We start from the raw sequence: 20,491 nt of genomic DNA on the forward strand, positions 1-20,491 counted from the left end.
CGAGAAAGGGGTCCTCAGGCCCCATTGCCCCACCTCATATGGGCTGGGCACCCCCAGGCCCGATCCCTGGCATCGGAAAAATGCCAGCCTGACACCTTGGCAATGGCAGGTTGGCACTTTCAAGATGCCACCTGGCACCAGGAATGTCAGGGTGCCACCCTGCCCAGAGGGCAGCCACCAAGGAGCCTCCGATTCCCTGGGAGAGTCCCCCAAGTGTCATTCTGTCTGGTTCCTATTTGTGGAGGCCAACACTGAATCGCGCTCACCTGAGGTCTCCAAGGCAAAGGGGTTAATTCCCAGGGCACTCAGTAGATCAGGCGAGTGCATACTGGAGTGAGACTAATATGCAGATTTGCTGGATAGTGATCCGGCTCACAATGGGCGGGACTCAGATTGCGATGTGTCATGATAGATGTTACAAGGTGAGGCAAGCCGGGTAGGTCCCGGAAGAGGAATCTCCCAGCATCTATCGACCGCGCCGTGCCTTAGGTTTCAGAAGTTCATGGTATCCCTTTTCTCCGTTCCCTCTGGATTTTTCTTTGCTGCAAGATGTTGATAGTGGTTTTATCAAGTTTTCATTGGCCCCGATATGGCTTTGGATTGAATGGCTGATTGTCTGGAGATTTGCAGAATCTAATTGCACAAATTCAGTTTCAAAATAGAGGTGCATTTCCTCCCACTTTCTTCGATCCCTGAATATGTGGGAGTGCTTATTATTGAAGCTTTCAATGAATGTTCCTGAGAAGCCAAAAAGTAACTCTTCAAATCACGTTGTAATCCTACTCCCCTTTCCGCCAATTTTCAGCCTCCCGTTTTCAATTTGGCCAAAATGCTTATCCTGTGGAGCGGACAACAGTTGATTGTGACATGTTTGGATGATTTGTATAGATATGAAATCATTATTTAGAAACATATTTGAGGGCAGAATGTACTGAATTATACTCTTGTTTACAAAACTGCTCCCACTCTGGAGGTGGCCGAGGTAGGGTGCTCTTTCAGAGAGTCGGTGCAGACTGGATGGGCCGAATGGCCTCCTGTACTTTAGGAATTCTGTGGTGGTTCTATTCTAACTAGAGACCACAGATTCAAATTAATGGGCAAAAGGAGTAGAAATGATGTGAGGAATGATTGGTTCACCGAGTGGATGGGTAAAGTCTGGAACAAACTTCCTGAGAGGGTGGTGGAGGCAGGTTCAATCGAGGGGTTCAAAAGGGAATTGGATTGTTATCTGAAAAGAAAGAATATGCGAGGTTAATGGGATAAAGCAGGGGTAAGGACTGCGTAGAATGTTCTTTCAGAGAACCGGTGGAGACTCGATGGCCCGAATGGCCTCCTTCTGCACTGTAAAGATTCTGTGGTACTGTGACTTGTAGATAATACTGGGCCATGCATGTTATGCATGTCTTATTTGTCATGTAATGTTTTCGGCATCCATATCATGTTAGCCTGCATTACATCTGATTGATTTTTAATGAAGTGAATGGTATATATTTAAAATTAGTCTGAATCTGACTACTTGTGAACTATGCTATCTTCCTGACTCATACGTTAGAAGGATACAAGTGTTTTTGTAAAGTCGATAATTGTTTTTTCCATGGCATACTTTAACTATTCAGCAAAAAATACTGGTTTGGCCTCCCTGATCGCCCGCCATAGAATCCTGTTCGGCTGGCGGTCAGCAGCGTCACCCAAAGCTGCAGACTGGCTGTCCAGCCTCTCGGAATCTCTCCAAATGGAGAAAATCAAATTCGCCATCCGAGGTCAGACGACGGCTTCCACAGAACGTGGGAGCCATTCACCCAACTGTTCCAGGACCTGTTTGTGGCCAACAAACAAGCAGAAGAATAGCCAGGTAGCCAAGAATCAGGGGAAAGTAGCCAAAGCATGAGAGGGAGAGATAGGCCGCGAGAGGGGGGGGGACAGCTGAACCCAAGAGGAAAGAAAGGCGAACCACAGGAGGTGGGGGGGGGGGGGGGGGGTGGGGGGGAGAGAAGGGACAGGGAACAAGAGAGGAGAACCAGGTGGGGGGGGGGGGGGGGGGGAGAGAAGGGACAGGGAACAAGAGAGGAGAACCAGGTAGGTGGGGGGGGGAAGGTAAATGACAGCCGGAAAGAGGGCACGGGATACGATAACAAACTTGGCATCCCCAGGAACAGAGAACAAGGAGAATACAGGCGAAAGACAGGAGGAACGGTTGAAGCATTTAAAAGTTTATTGGATAAACATATGGATGATAATGGCATAGTGTAGGTTAGATGGCTTTTGTTTCGGTGCAACATCGTGGGCCGAAGGGCCTGTACTGCGCTGTATTGTTCTATGTTCTATGTTCTATGTTCTAAGTGGAGGTGAGCGCGAGACAACAACGGCAGCGAGATCCGTCCGGGAGAAGCAAGTAACAACACCAAACCCATTCGAGTATTGCCCACTGTAATTGTTCCTCCAGCATCCAAATGTATATTTACCTCCCTGGTCTCCACCACCCCCCCACAAACTACTTATGTGTTGTAAATAATTTTGCCAGTTATACAGAGTTGCTGCTGTTGAAGTGGTGCACAATACCCTACCAGTTATTCTTTTTTTATTATTACTTTTTTTTTTGTATGTTTGGGTGTGCCCTTCTCTTCTATATATGTGTATATATATATATATATATATATATATATTTCTTATTCCGTATACATAACAGTAAATATACTTTGTTCAAAAACCCAATAAAAACATTTCTTAAAAAAAAGTACTGGTTTGGCAGTTCTGGGCATCACACCTTAGGAAGAATGTGAAAGCATTAAAGAGGATGCAAAACCATTCACGAGAATGGTTCCAGGAATGAAGAAATTCTGTTGCATAGAAAGATTGGAGAAATTGGGACTGGTTTCCTTGGAGAAGAGAATGTTGAGAGGAGATCTGACTGAGGTATACAAAATGATGAGGGGTCTGAGCAGAGTAGATCGGGAGAAACTGTTCCCAGTGGTGCATATAGCAAGAACCAGATGGCGCAGATTTCAATGTGATTGGCAAAAGAAACAATGGTGACAGGAGGAAAACCTTTTCCACGCAGCGAGAAGTCACAATCTATAGTGCACTGCCTGAGAGTGATGGAGTCAATGTTGACTGAGGCTTTCAAAAGGGAATTAGATTATTATCTAAAACATAAACATTTGCAGGGCTAGTGGAGAAGGCATGAGATTGCACAGGATGAGTTGCTCCTGCAGAGGGCCAGCACAGACATGATAGACCAAATGGCCTATTTTGGTACTGTAGCCATTCAATGATTCTACGGTTCTATTTGTCTTGCTGTTTAAAACTATATTATGTTTGATCGTCATCCTTGCTGCAGTTTTGGAGTTATTGAGGTAATCTCATCATTCTTGTATGTGGGATAAGAGGAGTCTAACATTCAGTTTCGATAAGCACATTTTTCAATCCACAATCTCCTTTTAAGGGGCAGTTTCATTGAAATAGGAAGTCTACTCCCTAGAAATGGCCTGAGCCTTTCTGGAGTTTGGTTAGTCATTTTACTTCAGTTACTATCTGTAGAAAATAAATCCCAACCAGTGACAGTTAAATGAGTCTTAACCTTCCCGATGACCAAGGAGATTTGTGCTCGCTGATTAAAATATAACATTTGGGTCAGTGGTGCAGAAAATTCATCTTCTTGCCTGATTAAGTCATGCATTCCATTCAATTACTTGATTTAACTTACCATCAATTGTAAAGTAGCCTGCAAACCAAACATGACTACAATTGCGGCTGTGAAGATAGGTCAATAGCCGTAGACAGGTCGGTATAACCCTGCAGTTATTGCAGTATAACTCTGGTTTCGCTGAATTTGATTAGGTAGAAGGAAGACTATTGAACCTCATATCAGAACCGATAGGAGCATTGCTGAACAAAAATGCAAGTGGATTCTTTCCTCTTACATTAATTATTTTTTTACAGAATGATATAAAATGGTTCTTAGAAGAACATGGATGCGAGTCAATCTCAGCTAACGATAACCAAAACTGCCCACAGAGCAACCGACAGGACACTGGAGAAGGAGGTGGTGGACAGATGTAATAGCACTAGCAAGATCTTTCTCCAGCTGTGTAAGAAGGCAGCAGGCCACCAGGCACAACACTAAAGAAGAGGAATTTCCCTGGGGAATATTCAGGTATTTGTATGTCACACATCAATTGTATGCCAACGTCCTACAGTCTGCAGCCAATCCAGAATCTCAAAAGACAATTGAAAACAGAATTCTTGTTGTATAACTCCAGTTCATGCACAGTCAATTTGATTCATTTTCACATTAGCATATGCAGCATAACCTCGACCATCATAGTGAAAATGGCCAAGGGAAATTGAAGAGGCTTCATGCAACCTGTAATTTCTCCATCCGTTATTCTACCTGGGACAAAGGAAAGGAAAGCATGTTCTTTGTAATTGAAAGGCAAGGGGTTGTGTGGGTATGCCATCCAATAGTTCCAGCTCCTTATTTTAAAATCTAACCTAGAAATAGTAAGATGATATCTTCAGAATAGTTACAACATATATGGAAAAACTGAAATAGAGTTCTTACAGGAAGAGACTGGGAAAAATTGTAATCAAGGTAGAGGGTCAATGGATAGAGTGGACCATTTGTTGACAACCAACTCTAGAAGGGAAGACGGAGAAGCTGAGGAAGGGAAGAATTGGAGATGGACTGTGAAAGCGAGGGGAGGATGTAAATATGAAGCAACACTCATGAGATTTTCCAGTTTTCAACGAGACAGGAAGTGGCATCAATATCCGACTAAAAGAGATGAGGGAGGAGAACGGAGTAGAACTGGAACAAAGATAGTTCCATGTATCCCATGAAAAGTCAGGTAGGCAGGACCCACATGGATTGCCATATGCTGCATATTTAAAACAAATGTTCATTCAGAAGATGTAGGTGTCACTGGCTAGGCCAGCATTTATGTCCCATCCTTAATTATCCTCGAGAGGTTGGGGTGTGCTACCTTCTCGAACCACTGCAGTTTACGTGTTGCATGATAACCCAAAGTGCTTTTATCATAGAATTTACAGAGCAGAAGGAGGCCATTCAGCCCATCGAGTCTGCACCGGTTCTTGGAAAGAGCACCCTACCCAAGGTCAACACCGCCACCCTATCCCCATAACCCAGTAACCCCACGGGCAATTTTGGACACTAAGGGCAATTTATCATGGCCAATCCACCTAACCCGCACATCTTTGGACTGTGGGAGGAAACCGGAGCACCCGGAGGAAACCCACGCACACACGGGGAGGATGTGCAAACTCCGCACAGACAGTGACCCAAGCCAGAATCGAACCTGGAACCCTGGAGCTGTGAAGCAATTGTGCTATCCACAAGGCTACCGTGCTGCCCCCGTGCTATTAGGAAGGGATTCAGGACTTTGACCCAGCGACAGTGAAGGAACAGTGATATAGTTCCAAGTCAGGGTGGTGTGTGACTTGGTGCAGAACCTGCAGGTGGTGATGTTCCCATACATCTGCTGCGCTTGTCCTTCCAGGTGGTGGAGATCACAGGTTTGGAAAATGCTATAGAAGGAGCCTTGGTGAGTTGCTGTGGGGAAACTTGCACATTTTAAAGAATGCTGCCATTGTGCATCAGTGGTAGAGGAAATTAATATTTATTGCAGTGGATGGAGTGCCAATCATATGGACTGCTATGTCCTAGATGGTGTGAAGCTTCTTGAGTGTTGGAGCTGAACTCACTGAGGCAAATGAAGAGCTTGTCACTGGTCGACAGGATTTGGGGAGTCAGGAGGTGAGTTACTCACTGCAGGATTCCCAGGCATCATCCTGCTCCAGGATGGTGAAAGTGGGAGATTCAGTGATCGTAATGCCATTGAATGTCAAGAGGGGGGTGGTTAGACTCTCTATTGTTGGGGTTGGTCATTGTCTGCCACATAGCATGAATGTTATTTGTCACTTATCAGTCTGAAAATTGTCCGGGTTTGTTGCATATGGCCTTGGACTGCTTCAATATCTGAGGAGTTGTGCATGGTGTTGAACATTGTGTAATCACCCATGAACATTCCCAGAGGAATGGTCATTGATGAAACAGCTGATAATGGTTCCGCCTAGGACACTATCCTGAGAAATTCCTGCAGCAATGTCCTGGGACTGAGATGACTGATCCCCAACAATCACAACCATCTTCCTTTGTGCCAGGTATAACTCCATCCAACCAGCGGAGAATCCACCCCCCCCCCCCCCCCCCCCCCCCCCCCCGGGCCAGTGCCCATTGACTAGGGCTCTGTTACTGTAATAGCAAGCATGGAGCAACTGGCTTGCTGTCGATGCTGCAACCTACTCAACTGAGCCACCTCCCTGATTTGTTGGCCCCAGGTTTGGATTTACTTGATTCGCCATGCCACTATTTGAGCGGTTAGATGTATTTGACGCTGGTGTTGAAGACTGGAACCAATACATAGAAAGGATGTGTTACTTCTCCGGGCCAACAACATCACAGAGAACGAGTGGCAGATGGTCATACTGTTGACAGCCACACGTTCGGGGTGATCTGGAGTCTCACGTACTCGGCGGTAGCAGATACGCAATTGTTCGGTCAACCCATGGCACTTGTGGAGCAACACGTTAACCCGACCCTGTCAGTAATTATTCAAAGATGTTGGTTCAATGCAGCAGAGAGGTCCCTCAGTGAGTCCATCACCATGTTTGTGTCACAACTATGGAAGATAGCCGCGTTTTGCGAGTATGGAATTGCTTTATCCAATATGCTCAGCGTTCGTTTGATCTCCAGTATAAACAAGATGGAAACACAAAATAAACTTTGGGGCAAAATCTCTCTGACCTTTCAGCAGGCATTGCAGATCTCCTTATCCCGGGAAAGTGCAGAAAGCGGCCTCTTATCCCAGACATCGGCCCGAACGTGCGCCATAACCAAGATTTGCAAGGGCATTGCCCAGCTCGATGTCAGCCTCTTCGACATGTCACACTTGACGACACGATGTTCATTCATAACTTCAACAACGATGCTCAGTGGTTCTCTGGGATTGTCGTCCACCAAAGAGGATCTGTCTCTTATCAAGTTCGGGCCTGAGGGCAACTGATGTGATGGCATTTGGATCACATTCACTCACATAGTTTGGTCCCTCGTGAGATTCCTCAAAAGAAACCTGTCCTTGATCCTCCGGCCATCTTACTGATCTGGCCTGCTGTGATGCCCCTGGTCTCTCACGACGCTGACATGCCCGACATCGTGTCTTCTGACTCAGAAATGGAGATGCAGACCTCTGAGGTTTTGGATGCCGAATGGTCACCTACCGCCAATCATCCGCCACGGGCTTGTATATTTTGTGTCCAGATCTACCTGGCTTGTGTATTTTGTGTCCGGATCTACCTGGCTTGTATATATTGTGTCCGGATCTATCGGGCTTGTATATATTGTGTCCGGATCTACCGGGCTTGTATATATTGCGCCGGATCTACTGGGCTTGTATATATTGTGTCCGGATCTACCGGGCTTGCATACATCGTGCTGTAAATAAAAATTTTGTTTCTTTAGTTTTACTCAGTGTGGACTCCCGTGTCCTTATTAAAGCTACCACACTCGGTCAAATGCTGCCTTGTCAGGGGCAATCACCTTCGCCTCACCTCTGGAGTTCAGCTCTTTTGTCCATATTTGGTTCAAGGCGGTAATGAAGTCAGGAGCTGAGTGGCCCTGGCAGAACTCACACTGAGCATTATTCTGAGTAAGTGGTGGCACTGTTGATCTTCCATCACTTTACTGATGATCGTGAGTATATCAATGGGGTGGTAACTGGCTGGGTTGGATTTGTCCTGCTTTTTCTGGACAGTGCATTCCTGAGCAATTTTCCACATTGCTGGGTAAATGGCAGATGTTTCATCTGTACTAGAACACCTTGGCTCGGGGCATGGCTTATTCCTGAGCACAATCTTCAATACTATTGCTGGAATGTTGTCAGGATCCAAGGCCTTTGCAGTATCCAGGATCTTCAGCCATTTCTGAAGTGAATCAAATGGGCTGGAGACTGGCATCTGGAGGCGGCTGAGATGGATCATCCACTTTGCACTTCAGCCTGAAGATGGTTGTAACTGCATCAGCCTTGCCTTTTCCACTGAGGATGGGGATGTTTTTGGAGCCTCCTCCAGTGAGTTGTTTAATTGTCCATCACCATTCATGACTGGATGTGGCAGGACTGCAGAGCTTACATCTGATCTGTTGATTGTGGGATTGCTTTGCTCTGTCTATCACTTACCGCTTATGCTTTTTGGCATGCTCTTGGTCCTGTGCCGTAGCTTCACCAGGTTAAAATCTCATTTTTAGGCATTGCTGGTGCTGCCCCTGAAATGTCCCCCTGCACCCTTCATTGAATCATTTTATTTTAAACTTTATAACTGTTTGGACTCAACATTGATTTTAACAATTTCAGATCATAATCACTGCTCCGATTTTTTTCAGACAGCTGTTGCTAGTAATAGTTCTACTGTTGCCATTCACACCTCTTCTAGCCTGACCTTTTCTTTCTTTCATTACCAGCCCTGATTCCTTGTGAGTTAATCATTTCTGTCTTCCACCCTATAACAATTTTGCCTTCTTGTTCTTTCCCTTTATTCTAAAATCTGTGACATTGTAAGAGACCTCTGTTTATTCCCTGATTTCCTCTTTCTTTTATTTTGCCGTTATCATTTTTGATCCAAGGGTGATGAATGGACATATATCTTTAAGTCAAGCAGCAGAGAGAATGAGGAATTCAGATGTTACAGGAGAGTACACTCTGCTAGTTTGAACAAGAGTATCAGACATTTCGACACCAGAGAGAGATGAGGTGGGACTCGGTTTGATTGATTGGCTGGTGGCCAATGAATTAGCCCAAAAGACCGTACTCTGCCTGGAAACAGATGGTGATTAGATCCTATTCCAGTGGAATGATTTCAAAGTCCCAAGGTGTTTCAGTCCGACTCCTGAAAGCAAGGGAGAATGACTCTATCCAGCTACATCCTGGGATATCTAGAGATCCCCGATAGCTTTGAGGATCACCCCAGGATGGCGGGTTCGCTCTAGGGTTCAAGGGTTACCCGCTGGGGTCCTGGCTGATTGCACTAGTGCAGAGGCTGGAGACCGAGGCGGAGACCTGATATAACAAGACAAATATTGTCACCCATGCTGTCATTTAGTAGTGCATCGGACTGCTCAAAATGTCACCCCAATGCCTGGACCACCTAGAGGGTCTTCCAATTTGTGGTGGTTTGCTGTGTCCACCACAACCTGGCACAGCAGCGCAACGACATACTGGAGGATGACGAACATCTGAGGAGGAGCCGAAACAGGAGGGGCTGGAGAACATCCCGGGGAAGAGCCGCAGGAGGAGCCAGAGGATGGAGGACAGGTGGCGGAATAATAATAATCTTTATTTGTGTCACATGTAAGCTTACATTAACACTGCAGTGAAATTACTGTGAAAACCCCACTAGTCCACACTCCGCACCTGTTCGGGTACACTGAGGGAGAATTCAGACTGTCCAAATTACCTAACAGCATGTCTTTCGGGATTTGTGGGAGGAAACCGGAGCACCCGGAGGAAACCCACGCAGACACAGGTAGAACGTGTAGACTCCGCACAGACGGTGACCCAAGCGGGAATCGAACCTGGGACCCTGTCGCGGTGAAGCAACAGTGCTAACCGCTGTGCTATCGTGCCGCCCACTGGCACGAGGGTCTGGCAGATCTGGAGGACCATGGATGCCCTCATTCTTGCCCACTTCTCAGAGGATGAGGTTTTTTCCGTCAGCTGCCCCCTTCCCAGTTCCTCTCCTTTCCCCCCCCCATTCCCTTCCTTCCTCCCCATTCCCCTTGATCCCTTCCCTTCCCCCCCTCCCCCCCCACCCCCCACCACCCATTCCCCTGCTTCCTCCTCCCCCAGCTAACCTGTTCAACCTTCCCAGAGTAAAGGGCCTGTGTCGGTACCGTTAGTGTGTCAATATACAGAGATGTATAAAGATAGAAGAGTGAGGATCACTCACTGTGAGGTAAGCTCTGGTGTTCCTCAGTTTTTGCCAAAGTCTTCTGTACACCCATCCCTGAATGAGTCTGCATCGGGTGCGTTTGATCTTGGACCACTGTATCGGGGGGAGGGGAATTATAGGCAGGCCCACTGTGAAGATTAACGTGACAGAGACTTCACATTTATCAGATGTAACATGTTTTAGTAGTGAACATTGGGCATTTCCATTCCCCCTACTGACAGATAGCCCTTTCCTCTACCGACAGATACCCCCGGCCCCCCTCGAGTGCAGACTCATTAATCCCCTCTCTTCTGGATCTCACATGGTCACCTAGGTTTTCTGCACCCTGCGGCCTTTGATGCCTTTGGCAGATGTCCTCTGGAGGGCCTGGAGCCGGAGGGCTCTGACCATCTTGCTGGTTTCACAGGTGTCGCCAAGCCACCCTGTTCTGCCCGCTGCCCTTGAGATGCGTGGGTGTCAGGAGGGGACATTAGGAAGGATTCAAGACCACCATCGTTTCCTTGGTGGCAGGCCCGGGTTTGCCAACAGCGTTTCCTTCCCCCGGTGACGGTGCCTGTAGGGCCCTGGGCGAGTCAATGCGATCGAGGGACAGCTGGAGTGAGCTCCAGAAGCCTCTCTATCATCTGGCTCTTCCAGTCCTGGTGCCTCCTCGTTGTCTGCACCTTGGTGTCGACGCCCTCAGCGAAACTCCTCAGTGACTGGGCCATGCTCTGCAATGCCCCGGCAGCATCCACTTGGGGTGGGGTGGCGTTGTGTGTTGGACAAAGGTATGGTGGAGGGCTGTCAAGGACAGTCAACGTTCCTCCTGGGGTCGCCTGAGGTATGGGGGCAACATGTGATAAGCCCTACCAGTTGAGTGACCCATCACCATTCACCACCCCCCGTAACCTCCAACCCCCCCCCACCCCCACACTGAACCCCATCCCCACGCCTTCCTAAGGTCTATGGGCCTGTGAGATGGAATGGCCAGAAGCCATGCAGGGATCACCCGGGCAGACAATGGTACTGAAGGTAGGAGTTAGAGTTTGCCAAACGATGTGAAGCACCAGAGCTCATCGCACAGTGGATTATCATCATCCTCCGTCCCATGGACCAGACCCGCTGACACTGCCAACCCAGTGCCAACACCCTGCAGTGACGCTGGTGAGGGGGTTGGAGATGCTGGGGTGGAAACTTTTCTTATCTCCTCTCCCTCAGCAGCCTTGGCGCCCGGACCCCATTTTTAAATACCACAAGTGAACCGCACTGGCATAATTTCAGCCTGGCAGGGGCAGTGCATTGCAGAGGCCGGGAGAATACCAGACCGAACCATGTAATGATATGTTATCACATGCTAATGTGAGTTTTGCATGCTGATGCTGCACGGGGCATGGAGCGCGTTGATGACACTGGCGTGGCACCTGATCGCGATTCATGATTCCCGCGTCGCAAAGCGGAGAATCCAGCTCATGATTTTGTTTATTAGATGTTCGATCCCCTTTATATCACATAAGCTAACTCCTATTTTAAATTACATATCTCTGAATTACAGGAACGGTTCAGCCCAACTGTATTGATGTATTAAACAGCTTTATGAGAGTTAAAAGTAACATATAATACTGTCCTTTTGTAACAATAAAGGATCAGCTCAACTTCTTAATCATGCATGCGTGTAAATAATTAATGATTGGACAAGTGAATGAACAGGAGAATCGAGGGCCATAGAAACATTTCTCTTTTTCCAGATTGCAAGATAGATTCTAGATCCATACTCCAGATTTGGTTGCAAAAAACACCCACTCTCCCCCTTATCTGGAACTTGCCTGTTTCCTTCCTAAACTATTTAACAGATTCTGCGTTCTCTGAGCTGGGTAACATTTCAATCCATGTCATTTACAAGTTTTTATGTCACATCTAACTTTCAGTTTTTCTGAGATTAACGCTTGATTGAACTTCGCATGGACATTAGATAGATTAGAATCATAGAATCCCTACAGTGCAGAAGGAGCCCATTCGGCCCATCAAGTCTGCACCGACTCTCCAAAGGAGCACCCCCATAACCCCACCTAATGTTTGGACACTAAGGGGCAATTTATCATAGCCAGTCCAGTTAACCTGCATATCTTTGGACAGTTGGAGGAAACCGGAGCACCCGGCGGAAACCCACGCAGACACGGGGAGAAGGTGCAAACTCCACACAGCCACCTAGAACAAGAACAAAGAACAAAGAAATGTACAGCACAGGAACAGGCCCTTTGGCCCTCCAAGCCCATGCCAACCATGCTGCCCGCCTAAACTACAATCTTCTATACTTCCTGGGTCCGTATCCCTCTATTCCCATCCTATTCATGTATTTGTCAAGATGCCCCTTAAATGTCACTATCGTCCCTGCTTCCACCACCTCCTCCGGTAGCGAGTTCCAGGCACCCACTACCCTCTGTGTAAAAAAACTTGCCTCGTACATCTACTCTAAACCTTGCCCCTCTCACCTTAAACCTATGCCCCCTAGTAATTGACCCCTTTACCCTGGGGAAAAGCCTCTGACTATCCACTCTGTCTATGCCCCTCATAATTTTGTATACCTCTATCAGGTCTCCCCTCAACCTCCTTCGTTCCAGTGAGAACAAACAAAGAACAAAGAACAAAGAAATGTACAGCACAGGAACAGGCCCTTCGGCCCTCCAAGCCCGCGCCGACCATACTGCCCGACTAAACTACAATCTTCTACACAAAACCGAGTTTATTCAACCGCTCCTCATAGCTAATGCCCTCCATACCAGGCAACATTCTGGTAAATCTCTTCTGCACCCTCTCTAAAGCCTCCACATCCTTCTGGTAGTGTGGCGACCAGAATTGAACACTATACTCCAAGTGTGGCCTAACTAAGGTTCTATACAGCTGCAACATGACTTGCCAATTCTTATACTCAATGCCCCGGCCAATGAAGGCAAGCATGCCGTATGCCTTCTTGATTACCTTCTCCACCTGTGTTGCCCCTTTCAGTGACCTGTGGACCTGTATTCCTAGATCTCTCTGACTTTCAATACTCTTGAGGGTTCTACCATTCACTGTATATTCCCTACCTGCATTAGACCTTCCAAAATGCATTACCTCACAATCATCTATGTGACCTCCTCAAAAAACCTCCTCAAAAAACTCTTATCAAGTTAGTGAGACACGACCTCCCCTTCACAAAACCAAATCTAAGATCAGAATCGAACCCTGGTGCTGAGGCCATCGTGCCCACTCCTCGATATTCAGAATATTTTAGATGTTGGCTGTTGATCAATGATTTACAACATTTCAGTTTGTCTTTTCCTCCACTTCATCTGCATAGTTTGAAGGTAGTTTCCATAATGGTCTTAGAGATCCTATCAACCAAGACGAGCATCCTGTTTATGAGGAAATTTGGGTGGGATTTTTCAGTGCCGCCACCGGTGGGCATTGTCGCGGGCGGAATGGAAAAAGTTAGAGAGCTGCCAAAAGTCAATTGACTTTTGACCGCTCTCGAAACTTTCCACCCCCCCCACCCACAACGATGTCCGCTGCTGGCAGGGCGGAAAATCCCAGGCCTTATCCAGATTTAACAATTAGCCCTTAAATATGGCATATAATTTACTGGAGATAATTTGGGACAGCCATCATTTTTCCCCGTCTCCCCCACCAAACGATAAAGAATGCCACACAATCTAGCCTTAATTGGAACAACTTAGTTGATGCACTGAAATTTTCAGCTCATTCCATTACCATACCATACATTGTGGGATACATTTTCTAACTTGAGATTTCTACCTAAACTTTCACCAGTGACACCACAGTTAGAAAATTTAAAAAATAACAGAAAATGCTGCAAATACCCAGCGGGTCCAGCAGGATCTGTCGGGAGGAAAACAAAGGTTAATAATTCAGGTTGAAGACATTTAATCAAAACTGGGTAAGGGTCGCGTGTAACAGATTTTAAGCAAATGAAAGATGAGAGGGTGAGAAACAGAACAAAAGGGAAGGTCTATGATAGTGTAGAAAGTGTGAAGACAGATCAAATGACTATAAAGATTCATGGTGCAAGGCCATGAGGAGTGGTAACCACAGTTATACTTACTTTGGGGATTAGAATCTTCTATATGTGCTTGTATCATTTCACTAATATTTTAAATTGTCACTGTGATTGTTCTGCACTGAGAATCCTCTATTGAATCAATCAGAAAAAAAGCAAGTTCCTGAAAACTAACAGACCAGAATACTTAGCGATTAGCAACAAAATAAGATAGAATAATAGAATTCTGTTGGAGTATCATTTAGATCCGAGATTTTAACTTTGTCTCTCTCCACAGATGTTGCTGGACCTGCTGAATTTATCCAGCATTTTCTGTTTTTATTTCAGTTTTTCAACATCTGCAGTATTTTGCTTTTTACGGCACTTCTATGTCTGGTTTGCATTAAGGAGTTAAAAATTCCATTCGCCAATTAGCCAGGTATGTGTAATTTTCCAACTTTGATGATTTGAAAAACAAACCCTTTGTGTGAGCTTCCAATAATTATCATCAACGTATGACTATGCTTAATTTTTAGTGTCCAGTCCTCATTTGTTTTGTTGTTTTAATGACATGTTGCAACTCTTTCCATTTCATTGCCTATTCATTTCTACCTAAGATTTTGCTGCTTTGGAAGATTAATTCCTTTGGTTAAAGGTGAAACAGAGATAAGTGAAAAGTTAAATCTGAAAGACTTGGCTCATGATAAGATACCAGGGGTGCCAGTATACTTCACCAAATGGCCACTCAATGTATGTTGGTAGCCTGTATGACACTTTGTGACATTGGTGCTAAGTCGATATTGTTCTCACTCAACATCCATCCATAGAGACACAGGGGTCAGTATAGAATCACGACAGTGTAGAAGGAGACCATTCAGCCCATCGAGTCTGCATCGACCTTTGAAAGAGCACCCTACCAGGCTCTCACCCTCTCCCTGCAACCCTGTACACGAAGGAGCATTTTATCATGGCCAATCCACCGAACCTGCACATTTTTGGACCATGGGAGGAAACCGGAGCACCCGGAGGAAACCCACGCAGTCACGTGGAGAATATGCAAACTCCACATAGACAAGGCTGGAATTAAACCTGGGTCCCCGGCACTGTGAGGCAGCTGTGCTAACCACTGTGCCACAGTGCCGCCACGAGTAGGAGCAAGACGAGAGGCAATTTTCTTTTGCCCCCACTTATTCTAGCTTGTCCACCAGCAGCCCAGGTAAGATTAGCTAGCTAATCATAGGTGAGGAATTAGACATGGAGCTGACTTACCTGAATGAGCTAGTACAACACCAGGCAATACATCTTTGTTTCAGAAGTGTGAAATGTTCATTTAAGCAAATAAAAAACAGCGTAATTGGTATTGCGGTGAGGAACTTTTAATGGATATTCCTGTACTGGATTCTAATTCACATTGTTTCTTGCTGGGGCTACAATAAGAACATTTTCTCCAGCACGTGGAGGACCTGTCACCTTGGATGTCTTCAGACTGAATCAACTACTTAACTCAGAATGAGCAACAATCATAAACAATTGCAAAGGAAGTAAGATTAAGAAGGAGGTGCTACCACACACAGACTTATAAGTGCTCATAGAACACTGGCACTTCAGGTCATTAAAATGTCTTTTCAATATATCTGGAGAAGAGTCAAAGACTGTTAGAGATAGAAGTTTGACTAGTATGTGGCCACACTGTCTCCAGAGGTACCAGACGCCTTTTACTCTCAACAGTGCAGATATTTAACCATTTGAACACCAAATTTTAAAACATGAACTTCTTTTTAAAACATCTGCAGCGTTCAAAAATATATTTGGACCCAAATTGTTCGAATAGTAGGGGCTTCTCAGTACGCATCCCAGCCGACTCTGACAGGCCTGCTACAATTTTTCCACACAAATGAGCATCAATTGGCAGCAGACGGGACTTCCGTCCACATTTGAAAGGAAGTGGCCGTGGTACCGGGGAAGGGATGGTAGAGGACACTCTGGGGGGTTTGCAAGGTGAGGGGACAAATGGGTTATCAGGGGATAGGGCAGGTGGGCAGGGATATCCAGTCCGTGAGGGGAGGATGCCCCTGGTCAGAAGGGGGCTTACGACAGAGACACCCGACCCCCCCCCTCCCACCGCCTTCCTGTCTGAGATCGAGAAGGTTAACTTTTATCTGTTTCCCACCCTGAGGTATCCGGTGCCTGCTAGCCTGAAAATTGTCACTGGGTGGGAAAAGGCCCATGAGTAGCCATTAAGTGGCCATTTAAGGGCACTAATAGGGGCTCCGTCTGCTCCACCATAAAATCATATATGGGTCTGGGCATGTGGGACCCTGGAGGGAACAGTATCCACATAATTTCACACTCCCCCACCTCCCCCCACTGCCTCAAAATCCACTGGGTGGGGGTGGGGGTGGGGGGGGGGGAGGATGAGAAGAGCATAAAATTCAGGTCTTGATATATAAAATCTTACAATAAAGAAAATAATTTTAGATCTTGTGTGAAAGCACAGCATTAATATTATTCCCGTACTGGCTGAGGATATTTATGAAGGCCCACCTTCTCAACCTTGTCCCTCGCCTGAGGTGTGGTGATCCTCAAATTAAATAGCCACCCATTAGTTTCCCATCAAAGGGGTAAGCAGCCGATAGTCATCTGGGACTATGGTGACTTTACTTACTTTAATATTTATGGTTCCCTGTTCAAATGTTGAGATTTAAACCGAAATTTTGGAAAAATGTTTTTATTCTAACAGGTAATTTTCAATGATGCATGATAAATGTATATTTCATAGGTGTGTAAAAAATAATTTCTTAAGCCTCACTTACAAATCATGCATTGTTGCCTGAATGAGTTATCCAGACTGTACCAGTGCTTTACCAGTGTTAAACATTCTGTGAGTACAACTTGACCACGAGTTGAATCTTCTAATAATGAAGGATTGCAATTTTCCACACCAGTCTTCAGAAAATTAGTACAATAATTGTAACTTTTATGTTACATTGAGTAAGCACGGTGAAGGGCTAGATCTCAATACAGAACAGCACCAATATTGAGAAGGGTAAACGACTGTCTGAGGTACAACAGGAAGTAGGAATAAGATATTGTCAGTCTTGAATGTTAAAAAGCAAAGAATTATAGCAAGAACAGACTAAACTAAATAAGAGATTCCACAATTTTATGGTCCTGAGAAATAATGTGTTGTAAGATAATACCTCATGTTTTGAGCTTTAATTTTTACCCAGGGTGTAAGGAAGAGGCAGAGCATTTGAAACTTAAAAAGAAGGCTTTGATGTGGCAGTATTGAGGAGGAGTCACTCCTAAATGTGCGTGAAGACATTGGACAAAAGGTAAGTTCAGATCCATGGATCTTGATGAAAATGGGAACAGTCCATGTCCAAATGCAGCAAGACCTGAACAATATCAAGTGGTATGTTACATTTGCACCACAAAAGTGGCAGGCATTGACCATCTTTTACAAGAGAGGATCTAACCATCACCCCTTGACATTCAATGGCATTACCATCGCTGAACCTCCACAATCAACTTCCTGGGAGTTGCCGTTGATCAGAAACTGAACTGGACTAGCCATATTAATACTGTGGCTAGGTCAAAGGCTGCGAGGAGTAACTCACCTCTTGACCCCCAAAGCCTGTCCACCATCTACAAGACACAGGTCAGGAATGCAATGGAATACTCTCCACTTGCCTGGATGAGTGCAGCTCCAACACCACTCAAGAAGCTCGACACCATCCAAGACAAAGCAACCTGCTTGATTGCTACCCCTTCCACAAACGTTCAATCCCTCTACCACCAAAGAACAGTGGCTGACATGTGTACCATCTACAAGATCCACTGCAGGACCTCACCATGGATCCTTAGGCAGCACCTTCCAAACCCACGACCCCCACTACCATCTCGAAGGACAAGAGCAGCAGATACCTGGGATCCCATCACCTGGAGGTTCCCTCTAAGTTACTCAACATCCTGACTTGACATATATATCACTGTTCCTTCACTGTCACTGTGTCAAAATCCTGGAACACCCCCCACCCCCCCAACAGCACAGTGGGTGTACCTACACCTCAGGGACTGCAGCGTTTCAAGAAGGCAACTCACCACCACCTTCTGAAGGGCAACTAAGGATGGGCAGTAAATGCTGGCCTAACCAGCGATGCCATGGGTTAAGAGACATTCCAATTAGTTGTCTCATTTATGTTAAGTATCCATTAATTGACACCGATATGTAAAGGGGCTAGGTGGCCTCTGTCGGGTGATGTATAGTGAGAGTTTTGTGCAAAGGCTGTTGGAATGAAATAAATGTGTGTTTGTGAAAAAGGAACAGAACTTTAGACTCTTTATATCACAGCAACTAAAACGTCTAACAGCCCACATCCCGTAAATGAATTTTTAAAATATTCCTTCAGGACACATTATATTGTAATCCAGAGAGCAAAAGATCCGATAAAACTGGTGGGTATGAAGCTAGTTGCTGACACTTTGGTTGTCGCAAAGGAGGGAAATTTCAGAGCAAGAATTAAATTAGAGCTGGATGTGAAAAATTAGGCAATCAAATCAGCATTATTGAAAGGGACAAACTGTGCCATCAGGACAGAAGAGAGGCAATAGTTACAAGAAACAAATTTGACTCTGGATTAGAAGAAGCAGCTACTGATGAGCTGAAGAAAATAGAAATTGGCACTTATTTTGACTGAAGTTCATTTAGCAGATCTGATTATCGACCTACGGAATTTACATGCCAGAGATAAAATTGGTTCAGGATGCTTCAGACTAATCAACATGTCAGTTGTGATTTGCAGTCAAAAAACATACTATATCTGACTAAAAATATACTACCAGATGTGATGGAAGGAAAATAAAATGAGGTAGGAAGTTTTCCAAGTCAGCTGAAGGAACATCCAACTATTTCACTGGCCCAGAGCAAAGTGTGGAAAGAGTGAAAGCAGCAGTTGGACCAAAGGGGAGGGACAGGGGCGGGGAGAATAAAATCTCCTAGACCAGTCCAACTGACTGATAAAATAGGATTTGTTTACAGAGCATGATTGTTGACAGGTAACAGATAAGAATGACAGAGATTTGAACAGCGCATTTCACAACTCAGGACATCCCAAAGTGCTTTACACTCCAAAAGTACTTTATTGGTTGTAAACACTGTTGTAATGTAGAGTATTCTTCAAGAGTGACAGTTAACAGAGTTGATTGTTGATGAAAAGGATCCATTGTAAGAGTTAAAATGAAATTAAGAAAAACTTCCAGGAGATGAACTGGAGTGCTGTGATAAATCGAAGGCTTACAAATTGTTATGGCACAATCAGGACAGAAGTAGAGCTGTCATTGATAATGGAGTGAACGCTAACAGAAAATAGGAAGAAAGTAAAAAATACGATGAATAGGAACTCAGTACCGTGTGAACGTTAATTTTATAAAACATAATTTTCTTGTCAGCAAATCGAGTATTTGTTTGTTTTTAATTCTAATTAGGAATTGCCTGAATCCAATTTGAGAACCATCACTTATGCTGCTTAAAGAAGGTTGGGAAGAAGAAGACTCCATGGTTGCTAGAGAAGGATTTTTTTCTAATGCATAATCATCACAAGAATTGGACAAGTTGCAAATACAATACAGCGTTGAATACCATGCAGGTACAAAGTTACAAAGAAAACAGCCTTCTGATTGCTCTCTCCTGGTGAACGACCAGGAACAATGATTTTACTCTCCTTCCCACCAAAATACCTCAAGTTTCTTAAAGTTCCTTTCAGCTGGGAGAACATAATTTGCATATTGTCGACTTCAGGGTTGGTCTATGGGAATTTCTTTCTTCTGTCTGTCATTATAACATGTGTAATACAATTGAAAGGAGCCTGTTAAACACATTACCTTTGTTAACATTTCACGGGTCACCTCAGAATCCTTTGTTTTGCATAACAGACAGGTTCTTTGCCGTTATTTTGCAGTAATATTCTTGCCTTCGTGATTTTTTTTCAAGGTATAGCATGTCTTTCAGAGGTTCAATTGGGTAATTAGAGTGCTGGACACGCAATTCATGCTAACTGTTAGGTTCATTTATCCATCTTGCATCAATGTGTTGTTGGGAGGCCATTTTCACACACCAGAAACGATTTACTGTTAGTCTTTAAAAAGCCGAAGAGTACAGTCAGTGTCTAGTTTGGGCAATGGACATTCTGCCATTTCAGGAAAGGTTCTCTGCATCTGAATTCATCATTTGTCAACTATATAATTTAACTGGCTCCTCAGTTTGCGTTTTCTGTGCCAAACATGCCAATTAAAAATCTTGCACTCCCTAGCATTTAATTATAAACCTTATTCATCATTTTAATCAACAAAGGAGAATAGAGAGCCCCACAATGCCTTGGATGTATTAATCCACATTCTGGACCTAAACAAAAATTGAAGATCTCCATTTATTAAAAAAATGATTGGCTGCTAAAAGTT

At 45.0% G+C, this 20,491-nt stretch overlaps 1 long non-coding RNA gene across 1 annotated transcript; it reads left to right on the forward strand.

Moving 5' to 3' along the window:
• Positions 1-444: 444 nt before the first annotated feature.
• LOC140429867 (uncharacterized) lies at positions 445-19,926 on the forward strand. Its single transcript, XR_011949226.1, has 4 exons — positions 445-505; positions 3,940-4,153; positions 14,381-14,471; positions 19,520-19,926. It is a non-coding gene; the product is annotated as an uncharacterized lncRNA (long non-coding RNA).
• The last annotated feature ends 565 nt before the right edge of the window (positions 19,927-20,491 follow it).

Source organism: Scyliorhinus torazame, chromosome 1 (assembly GCF_047496885.1).
Source record: "Scyliorhinus torazame isolate Kashiwa2021f chromosome 1, sScyTor2.1, whole genome shotgun sequence".
Lineage (NCBI taxonomy): Eukaryota > Metazoa > Chordata > Chondrichthyes > Carcharhiniformes > Scyliorhinidae > Scyliorhinus > Scyliorhinus torazame.